At 46.0% G+C, this 13,856-nt stretch overlaps 4 non-coding genes across 4 annotated transcripts; all 4 read right to left on the bottom strand.

Moving 5' to 3' along the window:
* Positions 1 to 4,239: 4,239 nt before the first annotated feature.
* On the bottom strand, positions 4,240 to 4,322 carry TRNAR-CCU (transfer RNA arginine (anticodon CCU)). Its single transcript has one exon. It is a non-coding gene; the product is annotated as a tRNA-Arg (tRNA).
* Positions 4,323 to 5,453: 1,131 nt separating this feature from the next.
* Positions 5,454 to 5,536, bottom strand: TRNAL-CAG (transfer RNA leucine (anticodon CAG)). Its single transcript has one exon. It is a non-coding gene; the product is annotated as a tRNA-Leu (tRNA).
* Positions 5,537 to 11,532: 5,996 nt separating this feature from the next.
* Positions 11,533 to 11,615, bottom strand: TRNAL-CAG (transfer RNA leucine (anticodon CAG)). The gene has a single exon. It is a non-coding gene; the product is annotated as a tRNA-Leu (tRNA).
* Positions 11,616 to 12,746: 1,131 nt separating this feature from the next.
* TRNAL-CAG (transfer RNA leucine (anticodon CAG)) lies at positions 12,747 to 12,829 on the bottom strand. Its single transcript has one exon. It is a non-coding gene; the product is annotated as a tRNA-Leu (tRNA).
* Between the last annotated feature and the right edge of the window lie 1,027 nt (positions 12,830 to 13,856).

Genomic DNA, 13,856 nt, shown 5'->3' with positions numbered 1-13,856 from the left:
GAGCAGCTATGTTTGTTTTGTATTGGTTAAGGAGAAATGTTGTGTTCGTCATGGGCACGCCTATGATGCACACCAAGGGAGGTAGGGAGTGTTAGTCTCCCCCGAGTTTTGGAGTTGGATGGTAGGCGCGGTGACGTGGAACCGGAGAGAATAAAAGGCCAGGGAAGGTGTTCCTCGTGGCCAATGACTCTATATTATTCTCTGTGTATTTATTAAAACTTATCTGCGAAACAGGCACTGTGTGTGCACGATGCAACACACCCCTCCCATGCCCTGAATACAGAAGTTAAAAACCAGCTGTGATTGGGACGCAGGGGACCCTGGTGCCACTGAACCTTCTGCACTGTGAACCTGCTGAACTATTGACAGCTGCGCTCTTGATATGTAGGGTCAAAACCTTTATCTCTGCCCCTCTATCACGATTTGTTGAAGATGCTGTGATTTCCAGCTTTACCGATTTACTGCGATTTAGCCAACTTCAGGAAATTAGTGCAAGCAACGGACAATAGATCTTATCGATAATTTACAGAAACTGTTGACATTGTTTTTGATACGGGTGCTTGGAAAAAAAAAGACAAAAAATGTATCCACCTCGCAAACGACACTTGTCAGAAGGGGGATTCGAACCCACGCCTCCAAAGGAGACTGAAACCTGAACGCAGCGCCTTAGAACACTCGGCCATCCTGACACTCTTGACACTGCACTGATGGCTCAATTTCCAGCTTATAAACCAAAATGAGTGCCATGTACTGAGTGAATGTTGTTTAAGGTCCTCTGTATTTTCAATTCCAGACCTTCCCGCTCAGGGAAACAGTGGGATCTGAAGCTGATGAAGGAGAGAGGATGGATCATCCTGACAGTGGATCCGGTGGTGACTGCTACTAATTCTCAATCATCTACTACATGGGGTGTGGACATGCTGAATTTTGAGCCAGTGCACATGGCCGGTGGTGACTGCTACTAATTCTCAATCATCTACTACAGGGGGTGTGGACATGCAGAATTTGGAGCCAGTTCAAGATTCAGATCAGGAGGTGCCTGGCTCCATACCAATCAACTCAGTGCCTCTGAGACAAGGACTTGAACGGTACAGTTTGAGTCCTCGACCGCCATGCTCAACGCGGCTGCAAGGATTCGGGGTGGATTGACTGAATGTGGCATTTCTTGTTGTGTACTATTCTTGTATACTGGTTTAGTATAGTATCTTTTTTTTTAGCAGCTATGTTTGTTTTGTATTGGTTTAGGAGAAATGTTGTGTTCGTCATGGGCACGCCTATGATGCACACCAAGGGAGGTAGGGAGTGTTAGTCTCCCCCGAGTTTTGGAGTTGGATGGTAGGCGCGGTGACGTGGAACCGGAGAGAATAAAAGGTCAGGGAAGGTGTTCCTCATGGCCAATGACTCTATATTATTCTCTGTGTATTTATTAAAACTTATTTGCGAAACAGGCACTGTGTGTGCACGATGCAACACACCCCTCCCATGCCCAGAATACAGAAGTTAAACAGCAGCTGTGATTGGGACGCAGGGGACCCTGGTGCCACTGAACCTTCTGCACTGTGAACCTGCTGAACTATGGACAGCTGTGCTTTTGATATGTAGGGTCGAAACCTTTACCTCGGCCCCTCTATCACCATTTGTTGAAGATGCTGTGATTTCCTGCTTTACCGATTTACTGCGATTTAGCCAACTTCAGGCAATTAGTGCAAGCAACGGACAATAGATCTTATCGATAATTTACAGAAACTGTTGCCATTGTTTTTGATAAGGGTGCTTGGAAGAAAAAGTCCAAAAATGTATCCACCACGCAAAAACACTTGTCAGAAGATGGGTTTGAACCCATGTCTCCAAGGGAGACTGTGACCTGAATGCAGCACCTTAGACCACCCAGCCATCCTGACACTCTTGACACCAGACTGATGGCTCAATTTCCAGCTTATAAACCAAAATGAGTGCCATGTACTGAGTGAATGTTATTTAATGTCCTCTGTATTTTCAATTCCAGACCTTCCTGCTCAGGGAAACAGTGGGATCTGAAGCTGATGAAGGAGAGAGGATGGACCATCCTGACATTGGACCCTGTGGTGACTGCTACTAATTCTCAATCATCTACTACATGGGGTGTGGACTTGCAGAATTTTGAGCCAGTGCATATGGCCGGTGGTGACTGCTACTAATTCTCAATCATCTACTACAGGGGGTGTGGACATGCAGAATTTGGAGCCAGTTCAAGATTCAGATCAGGAGGTGCCTGGCTCCATACCAATCAACTCAGTGCCTCTGAGAAAAGGACTTGAACGGTACAGTTTGAGTCCTCGACCGCCATGCTCAACGCGGCTGCAAGGATTCGGGGTGGATTGACTGAATGTGGTATTTATTGTTGTGTACTATTCTTGTATACTGGATTAGTATAGTATCTTTTTTTTGAGCAGCTATGTTTGTTTTGTATTGGTTAAGGAGAAATGTTGTGTTCGTCATGGGCACGCCCATGATGCACACCAAGGGAGGTAGGGAGTGTTAGTCTCCCCCGAGTTTTGGAGTTGGATGGTAGGTGCGGTGATGTGGAATCGGAGAGAATAAAAGGTAGGGGAAGGTGTTCCTCGTGGCCAAAGACTCCATATTATTCTTTGTGTATTTATTAAAACTTCTCTGCAAAACAGGCACTGTGTGTGCACGACACAACACCCCCACCCCTCCCATCCCCTGAATACAGAAGTTAAAAACCAGCTGTGATTGGGACGCAGGGGACCCTGGTGCCACTGAACCTTCTGCACTGTGAACCTGCTGAACTATTGACAGCTGCGCTTTTGATATGTAGGGTCGAAACCTTTATCTCGGCCCCTCTATCACGATTTGTTGAAGATGCTGTGATTTCCTGCTTTACCGATTTACTGCGATTTAGCCAACTTCAGGCAATTAGTGCAAGCCACGGAAAATAGATCTTATCGATAATTTACAGAAACTGTTGACATTGTTTTTGATAAGGGTGCTTGAAAAAAAAAAGTCCAAAAATGTATCCACCTCGCTAAAGAGGGGTTTGAACCCACGTCTCCAAGGGAGGCTGCAACCTGAATGCAGCGCCTTAGACCACTCGGCCATCCTGACACTCTTCACACCACGCTCATGGCTCAATTTCGAGCGTATAAACCAAAATGACTGCCATGTACTGAGTGAATGTTGTTTAATGTCCTCTGTATTTTCAATTCCAGACCTTCCTGCTCAGGGAAACAGTGGGATCTGAAGCTGATGAAGGAGAGAGGATGGATCATCCTGACAGTGAATCCGGTGGTGACTGCTACTAATTCTCAATCATCGACTACTTGGGGTGTGGACATGCAGAAGTTTGAGCCAGTGCACATGGCCGGTGGTGACTGCTACTAATTCTCAATCATCTACTACAAGGGGTGTGGACATGCAGAATTTAGAGCTAGTTCAAGATTCAGATCAGGAGGTGCCTGGCTCCATACCAATCAACTCAGTGCCTCTGAGACAAGGACTTGAACGGTACAGTTTGAGTCCTCGACCGCCATTCTCAACGCGGCTGCAAGGATTCGGGGTGGATTGACTGAATGTGGTATTTATTGTTGTGTACTATTCTTGTATACTGGATTAGTATAGTATCTTTTTTTTGAGCACCTATGTTTGTTTTGTATTGGTTAAGGAGAAATGTTGTGTTCGTCATGGGCACGCCCATGATGCACACCAAGGGAGGTAGGGAGTGTTAGTCTCCCCCGAGTTTTGGAGTTGGATGGTAGGTGCGGTGATGTGGAATCGGAGAGAATAAAAGGTAGGGGAAGGTGTTCCTCGTGGCCAAAGACTCCATATTATTCTTTGTGTATTTATTAAAACTTCTCTGCAAAACAGGCACTGTGTGTGCACGACGCAACACCCCCACCCCTCCCATCCCCTGAATACAGAAGTTAAAAACCAGCTCTGATTGGGACGCAGGGGACCCTGGTGCCACTGAACCTTCTGCACTATGAACCTGCTGAACTATTGACAGCTGCGCTTTTGATATGTAGGGTCGAAACCTTTATCTCGGCCCCTCTATCACGATTTGTTGCAGATGCTGTGATTTCCTGCTTTACCGATTTACTGCGATTTAGCCAACTTCAGGCAATTAGTGCAAGCAACAGAAAATAGATCTTATCGATAATTTACAGAAACTGTTGACATTGTTTTTGATACGGTGCTTGGGAAAAAAAAGTCCAAAAATGTATCCACCTCGCAAAATACACTTGTCAGAAGTGGGATTTGAACCCACACATGCAAGGGAGGCTGCGACAGGAACGCAGCGCCTTAGACCACTCAGCCATCCTGACACTCTTCAAACTTCACTCATGGCTCAATTTCGAACGTATAAATCAAAATGAGTGCCATGTACTGAGTGAATGTTGTTTAATGTCCTCTGTATTTTCAATTCCAGACCTTCCTGCTCAGGGAAACAGTGGGATCTGAAGCTGATGAAGGAGAGAGGATGGATCATCCTGACAGTGAATCCGGTGGTGACTGCTACTAATTCTCAATCATCGACTACTTGGGGTGTGGACATGCAGAAGTTTGAGCCAGTGCACATGGTCGGTGGTGACTGCTACTAATTCTCAATCATCTACTACAAGGGGTGTGGACATGCAGAATTTGGAGCTAGTTCAAGATTCAGATCAGGAGGTGCCTGGCTCCATACCAATCAACTCAGTGCCTCTGAGACAAGGACTTGAACGGTACAGTTTGAGTCCTCGACCGCCATTCTCAACGCGGCTGCAAGGATTCGGGGTGGATTGACTGAATGTGGCATTTCTTGTTGTGTACTATTCTTGTATACTGGATTAGTATAGTATCTTTTTTTTGAGCAGCTATGTTTGTTTTGTATTGGTTAAGGAGAAATGTTGTGTTCGTCATGGGCACGCCTATGATGCACACCAAGGGAGGTAGGGAGTGTTAGTCTCCCCCGAGTTTTGGAGTTGGGTGGTAGGCGCGGTGACGTGGAACCGGAGAGAATAAAAGGTCAGGGAAGGTGTTCCTCGTGGCCAATGACTCTATATTATTCTCTGTGTATTTATTAAAACTTATCTGCGAAACAGGCACCGTGTGTGCACGATGCAACACACCCCTCCCATGCCCTGAATACAGAAGTTAAAAACCAGCTGTGATTGGGACGCAGGGGACCCTGGTGCCACTGAACCTTCTGCACTGTGAACCTGCTGAACTATTGACAGCTGCGCTCTTGATATGTAGGGTCGAAACCTTTATCTCTGCCCCTCTATCACGATTTGTTGAAGATGCTGTGATTTCCCGCTTTACCGATTTACTGCGATTTAGCCAACTTCAGGAAATTAGTGCAAGCAAAGGACAATAGATCTTATCGATAATTTACAGAAACTGTTGACATTGTTTTTGATACGGGTGCTTGGAAAAAAAAAGTCAAAAAATGTATCCACCTCGCAAAAGACACTTGTCAGAAGTGGGATTCGAACCCACGCCTCCAAAGGAGACTGCGACCTGAATGCAGAGCCTTAAACCACTCGGCCACCCTGACACTCTTAACACTGCACTGATGGCTCAATTTCCAGCTTATAAACCAAAATGAGTGCCATGTACTGAGTGAATGTTGTTTAATGTCCTCTGTATTTTCAATTCCAGACCTTCCTGCTCAGGGAAACAGTGGGATCTGAAGCTGATGAAGGAGAGAGGATGGATCATCCTGACAGTAAATCCGGTGGTGACTGCTACTAATTCTCAATCATCGACTACTTGGGGTGTGGACATGCAGAAGTTTGAGCCAGTGCACATGGCCGGTGGTGACTGCTACTAATTCTCAATCATCTACTACAAGGGGTGTGGACATGCAGAATTTGGAGCCAGTTCAAGATTCAGATCAGGAGGTGCCTGGCTCCATACCAATCAACTCAGTGCCTCTGAGACAAGGACTTGAACGGTACAGTTTGAGTCCTTGACCGCCATGCTCAACGCGGCTGCAAGGATTCGGGGTGGATTGACTGAATGTGGCATTTCTTGTTGTGTACTATTCTTGTATACTGGATTAGTATAGTATCTTTTTTTTGAGCAGCTATGTTTGTTTTGTATTGGTTAAGGAGAAATGTTGTGTTCGTCATGGGCACGCCTATGATGCACACCAAGGGAGGTAGGGGAGTGTTAGTCTCCCCCCAGTTTTGGAGTTGGATGGTAGGCGCGGTGACGTGGAACTGGAGAGAATAAAAGGCCAGGGAAGGTGTTCCTCGTGGCCAATGACTCTATATTATTCTCTGTGTATTTATTAAAACTTATCTGCGAAACAGGCACCATGTGTGCACGATGCAACACACCCCTCCCATGCCCTGAATACAGAAGTTAAAAACCAGCTGTGATTGGGACGCAGGGGACCCTGGTGCCACTGAACCTTCTGCACTGTGAACCTGCTGAACTATTGACAGCTGCGCTCTTGATATGTAGGGTCAAAACCTTTATCTCTGCCCCTCTATCACGATTTGTTGAAGATGCTGTGATTTCCCGCTTTACCGATTTACTGCGATTTAGCCAACTTCAGGAAATTAGTGCAAGCAACGGACAATAGATCTTATCGATAATTTACAGAAACTGTTGACATTGTTTTTGATACGGGTGCTTGGAAAAAAAAAAGACAAAAAATGTATCCACCTCGCAAAAGACACTTGTGAGAAGTGGGATTCGATCCCACGCCTCCAGAGGAGACTGCGACCTGAATGCAGCGCCTTAGACCACTCGGCCATCCTGACACTCTTAACACTGCACTGATGGCTCAATTTCCAGCTTATAAACCAAAATGAGTGCCATGTACTGAGTGAATGTTGTTTAATGTCCTCTGTATTTTCAATTCCAGACCTTCCTGCTCAGGGAAACAGTGGGATCTGAAGCTGATGAAGGAGAGAGGATGGATCATCCTGACAGTGGATCCGGTGGTGACTGCTACTAATTCTCAATCATCTACTACATGGGGTGTGGACATGCTGAATTTTGAGCCAGTGCACATGGCCGGTGGTGACTGCTACTAATTCTCAATCATCTACTACAGGGGGTGTGGACATGCAGAATTTGGAGCCAGTTCAAGATTCAGATCAGGAGGTGCCTGGCTCCATACCAATCAACTCAGTGCCTCTGAGACAAGGACTTGAACGGTACAGTTTGAGTCCTCGACCGCCATGCTCAACGCGGCTGCAAGGATTCGGGGTGGATTGACTGAATGTGGCATTTCTTGTTGTGTACTATTCTTGTATACTGGTTTAGTATAGTATCTTTTTTTTGAGCAGCTATGTTTGTTTTGTATTGGTTAAGGAGAAATGTTGTGTTCGTCATGGGCACGCCTATGATGCACACCAAGGGAGGTAGGGAGTGTTAGTCTCCCCCGAGTTTTGGAGTTGGATGGTAGGCGCGATGACGTGGAACCGGAGAGAATAAAAGGTCAGGGAAGGTGTTCCTCGTGGCCAATGACTCTATATTATTCTCTGTGTATTTATTAAAATTAAAACTTATTTGCGAAACAGGCACTGTGTGTGCACGATGCAACACACCCCTCCCATGCCCTGAATACAGAAGTTAAAAACCAGCTGTGATTGGGACGCAGGGGACCCTGGTGCCACTGAACCTTCTGCACTGTGAACCTGCTGAACTATTGACAGCTGTGCTTTTGATATGTAGGGTCGAAACCTTTATCTCGGCCCCTCTATCACGATTTGTTGAAGATGCTGTGATTTCCTGCTTTACCGATTTACTGCGATTTAGCCAACTTCAGGCAATTAGTGCAAGCAACGGAAAATAGATCTTATCGATAATTTACAGAAACTGTTGACAATGTTTTTGATACAGTGCTTGGGAAAAAAAAGTCCAAAAATGTATCCACCTCGCAAAATACACTTGTCAGAAGTGGGATTTGAACCCACACCTCCGAGGGAGGCTGCGACCTGAACGTAGCACCTTAGACCACTCGGCCATCCTGACACTCTTCACACCTCCCTCATGGCTCAATTTCGAGCGTATAAACCAAAATAAATGCCATGTACTGAGTGAATGTTGTTTAATGTCCTCTGTATTTTCAATTCCAGACCTTCCTGCTCAGGGAAACAGTGGGATCTGAAGCTGATGAAGGAGAGAGGATGGATCATCCTGACAGTGAATCCGGTGGTGACTGCTACTAATTCTCAATCATCGACTACATGGGGTGTGGACATGCAGAAGTTTGAGCCAGTGCACATGGCCGGTGGTGACTGCTACTAATTCTCAATCATCTACTACAAGGGGTGTGGACATGCAGAATTTGGAGCCAGTTCAAGATTCAGATCAGGAGGTGCCTGGCTCCATACCAATCAACTCAGTGCCTCTGAGACAAGGACTTGAACTGTACAGTTTGAGTCCTCGACCGCCATGCTCAACGCGGCTGCAAGGATTCGGGGTGGATTGACTGAATGTGGCATTTCTTGTTGTGTACTATTCTTGTATACTGGATTAGTATAGTATCTTTCTTTTTGAGCAGCTATGTTTGTTTTGTATTGGTTAAGGAGAAATGTTGTGTTCGTCATGGGCACGCCTATGATGCACACCAAGGGAGGTAGGGAGTGTTAGTCTCCCCCGAGTTTTGGAGTTGGATGGTAGGCGCGGTGACGTGGAACCGGAGATAATAAAAGGCCAGGGAAGGTGTTCCTCGTGGCCAATGACTCTATATTATTCTCTGTGTATTTATTAAAACTTATCTGCGAAACAGGCACTGTGTGTGCACGATGCAACACACCCCTCCCATGCCCTGAATACAGAAGTTAAAAACCAGCTGTGATTGGGACGCAGGGGACCCTGGTGCCACTGAACCTTCTGCACTGTGAACCTGCTGAACTATTGACAGCTGCGCTCTTGATATGTAGGGTCAAAACCTTTATCTCTGCCCCTCTATCACGATTTGTTGAAGATGCTGTGATTTCCCGCTTTACCGATTTACTGCGATTTAGCCAACTTCAGGAAATTAGTGCAAGCAACGGACAATAGATCTTATCGATAATTTACAGAAACTGTTGACATTGTTTTTGATACGGGTGCTTGGAAAAAAAAAGACAAAAAATTTATCCACCTCGCAAACGACACTTGTCAGAAGTGGGATTCAAACCCACGCCTTCAAAGAAGACTGCAACCTGAACGCAGCGCCTTAGACCACTCGGCCATCCTGACACTCGCGACACTAGACTGATGGCTCAATTTCCAGCTTATAAACCAAAATGAGTGCCATGTACTGAGTGAATGTTGTTTAATGTCCTCTGTATTTTCAATTCCAGACCTTCCTGCTCAGGGAAACAGTGGGATCTGAAGCTGATGAAGGAGAGAGGATGGATCATCCTGACAGTGGATCCGGTGGTGACTGCTACTAATTCTCAATCATCTACTACATGGGGTGTGGACATGCTGAATTTTGAGCCAGTGCACATGGCCGGTGGTGACTGCTACTAATTCTCAATCATCTACTACAGGGGGTGTGGACATGCAGAATTTGGAGCCAGTTCAAGATTCAGATCAGGAGGTGCCTGGCTCCATACCAATCAACTCAGTGCCTCTGAGACAAGGACTTGAACGGTACAGTTTGAGTCCTCGACTGCCATGCTCAACGCGGCTGCAAGGATTCGGGGTGGATTGACTGAATGTGGCATTTCTTGTTGTGTACTATTCTTGTATACTGGTTTAGTATAGTATCTTTTTTTTTAGCAGCTATGTTTGTTTTGTATTGGTTTAGGAGAAATGTTGTGTTCGTCATGGGCACGCCTATGATGCATACCAAGGGAGGTAGGGAGTGTTAGTCTCCCCCGAGTTTTGGAGTTGGATGGTAGGCGCGGTGACGTGGAACCGGAGAGAATAAAAGGTCAGGGAAGGTGTTCCTCGTGGCCAATGACTCTATATTATTCTCTGTGTATTTATTAAAACTTATTTGCGAAACAGGCACTGTGTGTGCACGATGCAACACACCCCTCCCATGCCCAGAATACAGAAGTTAAAAACCAGCTGTGATTGGGACACAGGGGACCCTGGTGCCACTGAACCTTCTGCACTGTGAACCTGCTGAACTATGGACAGCTGTGCTTTTGATATGTAGGGTCGAAACCTTTACCTCGGCCCCTCTATCACCATTTGTTGAAGATGCTGTGATTTCCTGCTTTACCGATTTACTGCGATTTAGCCAACTTCAGGCAATTAGTGCAAGCAACGGACAATAGATCTTATAGATAATTTACAGAAACTATTGCCATTGTTTTTGATAAGGGTGCTTGGAAAAAAAAGTCCAAAAATGTATCCACCACGCAAAGACACTTGCCAGAAGCGGGGTTTGAACCCATGTCTCCAAGTGAGACTGTGACCTGAATGCAGCACCTTAGACCACCTGGCCATCCTGACACTCTTGACACCAGACTGATGGCTCAATTTTCAGCTTATAAACCAAAATGAGTGCCATGTACTGAGTGAATGTTATTTAATGTCCTCTGTATTTTCAATTCCAGACCTTCCTGCTCAGGGAAACAGTGGGATCTGAAGCTGATGAAGGAGAGAGGATGGATCATCCTGACAGTGGACCCTGTGGTGACTGCTACTAATTCTCAATCATCTACTACATGGGGTGTGGACATGCAGAATTTTGAGCCAGTGCATATGGCCGGTGGTGACTGCTACTAATTCTCAATCATCTACTACAGGGGGTGTGGACATGCAGAATTTGGAGCCAGTTCAAGATTCAGATCAGGAGGTGCCTGGCTCCATACCAATCAACTCAGTGCCTCTGAGACAAGGACTTGAAGGGTACAATTTGAGTCCTCGACCGCCATGCTCAACGCGGCTGCAAGGATTCGGGGTGGATTGACTGAATGTGGTATTTATTGTTGTGTACTATTCTTGTATACTGGTTTAGTATAGTATCTTTTTTTTGAGCAGCTATGTTTGTTTTGTATTGGTTAAGGAGAAATGTTGTGTTCGTCATGGGCACGCCAATGATGCACACCAAGGGAGGTAGGGAGTGTTAGTCTCCCCCGAGTTTTGGAGTTGGATGGTAGGTGCGGTGATGTGGAATCGGAGAGAATAAAAGGTAGGGGAAGGTGTTCCTCGTGGCTAAAGACTCCATATTATTCTTTGTGTATTTATTAAAACTTCTCTGCAAAACAGGCACTGTGTGTGCACGACGCAACACCCCCACCCCTCCCATCCCCTGAATACAGAAGTTAAAAACCAGCTGTGATTGGGACGCAGGGGACCCTGGTGCCACTGAACCTTCTGCACTGTGAACCTGCTGAACTATTGACAGCTGCGCTTTTGATATGTAGGGTCGAAACCTTTATCTCGGCCCCTCTATCACGATTTGTTGAAGATGCTGTGATTTCCTGCTTTACCGATTTACTGCGATTTAGCCAACTTCAGGCAATTAGTGCAAGCAACGGAAAATAGATCTTATCGATAATTTACAGAAACTGTTGACATTGTTTTTGATACGGTGCTTGGGGAAAAAAAGTCAAAAAATGTATCCACCTCGCAAAATACACTTGTCAGAAGTGGGATTCGAACCCACGCCTCCAAAGGAGACTGCGACCTGAACGCAGCGCCTTAGACCACTCGGCCATCCTGACACTCTTGACACTGCACTGATGGCTCAATTTCCAGCTTATAAACCAAAATGAGTGCCATGTACTGAGTGGATGTTGTTTAATGTCCTCTGTATTTTCAATTCCAGACCTTCCTGCTCAGGGAAACAGTGGGATCTGAAGCTGATGAAGGAGAGAGGATGGATCATCCTGACAGTAAATCCGGTGGTGACTGCTACTAATTCTCAATCATCGACTACTTGGGGTGTGGACATGCAGAAGTTTGAGCCAGTGCACATGGCCGGTGGTGACTGCTACTAATTCTCAATCATCTACTACAAGGGGTGTGGACATGCAGAATTTGGAGCCAGTTCAAGATTCAGATCAGGAGGTGCCTGGCTCCATACCAATCAACTCAGTGCCTCTGAGACAAGGACTTGAACGGTACAGTTTGAGTCCTCGACCGCCATGCTCAACGCGGCTGCAAGGATTCGGGGTGGATTGACTGAATGTGGCATTTCTTGTTGTGTACTATTCTTGTATACTGGATTAGTATAGTATCTTTTTTTTGAGCAGCTATGTTTGTTTTGTATTGGTTAAGGAGAAATTTTGTGTTCGTCATGGGCACGCCTATGATGCACACCAAGGGAGGTAGGGAGTGTTAGTCTCCCCCGAGTTTTGGACTTGGATGGTAGGCGCGGTGACGTGGAACTGGAGAGAATAAAAGGCCAGGGAAGGTGTTCCTCGTGGCCAATGACTCTATATTATTCTCTGTGTATTTATTAAAACTTATCTGCGAAACAGGCACCATGTGTGCACGATGCAACACACCCCTCCCATGCCCTGAATACAGAAGTTAAAAACCAGCTGTGATTGGGACGCAGGGGACCCTGGTGCCACTGAACCTTCTGCACTGTGAACCTGCTGAACTATTGACAGCTGCGCTCTTGATATGTAGGGTCAAAACCTTTATCTCTGCCCCTCTATCACGATTTGTTGAAGATGCTGTGATTTCCCGCTTTACCGATTTACTGCGATTTAGCCAACTTCAGGAAATTAGTGCAAGCAACGGACAATAGATCTTATCGATAATTTACAGAAACTGTTGACATTGTTTTTGATACGGGTGCTTGGAAAAAAAAAGACAAAAAATGTATCCACCTCGCAAAAGACACTTGTCAGAAGTGGGATTTGAACCCACGCCTCCAAAGGAGACTGCAACCTGAACGCAGCGCCTTAGACCACTCAGCCATCCTGACACTCTTGACACTGCACTGATGGCTCAATTTCCAGCTTATAAACCAAAATGAGTGCCATGTATTGAGTGAATGTTGTTTAATGTCCTCTGTATTTTCAATTCCAGACCTTCCTGCTCAGGGAAACAGTGGGATCTGAAGCTGATGAAGGAGAGAGGATGGATCATACTGACAGTAAATCCGGTGGTGACTGCTACTAATTCTCAATCATCGACTACTTGGGGTGTGGACATGCAGAAGTTTGAGCCAGTGCACATGGCCGGTGGTGACTGCTACTAATTCTCAATCATCTACTACAAGGGGTGTGGACATGCAGAATTTGGAGCCAGTTCAAGATTCAGATCAGGAGGTGCCTGGCTCCATACCAATCAACTCAGTGCCTCTGAGACAAGGACTTGAACGGTACAGTTTGAGTCCTCGACCGCCATGCTCAACGCGGCTGCAAGGATTCGGGGTGGATTGACTGAATGTGGCATTTCTTGTTGTGTACTATTCTTGTATACTGGTTTAGTATAGTATCTTTTTTTTGAGCAGCTATGTTTGTTTTGTATTGGTTAAGGAGAAATGTTGTGTTCGTCATGGGCACGCCTATGAGGCACACCAAGGGAGGTAGGGAGTGTTAGTCTCCCCCGAGTTTTGGAGTTGGATGGTAGGCGCGGTGACGTGGAACCGGAGAGAATAAAAGGTCAGGGAAGGTGTTCCTCGTGGCCAATGACTCTATATTATTCTCTGTGTATTTATTAAAACTTATTTGCGAAACAGGCACTGTGTGTGCACGATGCAACACACCCCTCCCATGCCCTGAATACAGAAGTTAAAAACCAGCTGTGATTGGGACGCAGGGGACCCTGGTGCCACTGAACCTTCTGCACTGTGAACCTGCTGAACTATTGACAGCTGTGCTTTTGATATGTAGGGTCGAAACCTTTATCTCGGCCCCTCTATCACGATTTGTTGAAGATGCTGTGATTTCCTGCTTTACCGATTTACTGCGATTTAGCCAACTTCAGGCAATTAGTGCAAGCAACGG

Source organism: Pleurodeles waltl, unplaced genomic scaffold (assembly GCF_031143425.1).
Source record: "Pleurodeles waltl isolate 20211129_DDA unplaced genomic scaffold, aPleWal1.hap1.20221129 scaffold_39, whole genome shotgun sequence".
NCBI classification, from domain to species: Eukaryota; Metazoa; Chordata; class Amphibia; order Caudata; family Salamandridae; genus Pleurodeles; species Pleurodeles waltl.
The sequence above is the reverse complement of the archived record's forward strand: the minus strand, read 5'-3'. Positions and strand labels throughout refer to the sequence as shown.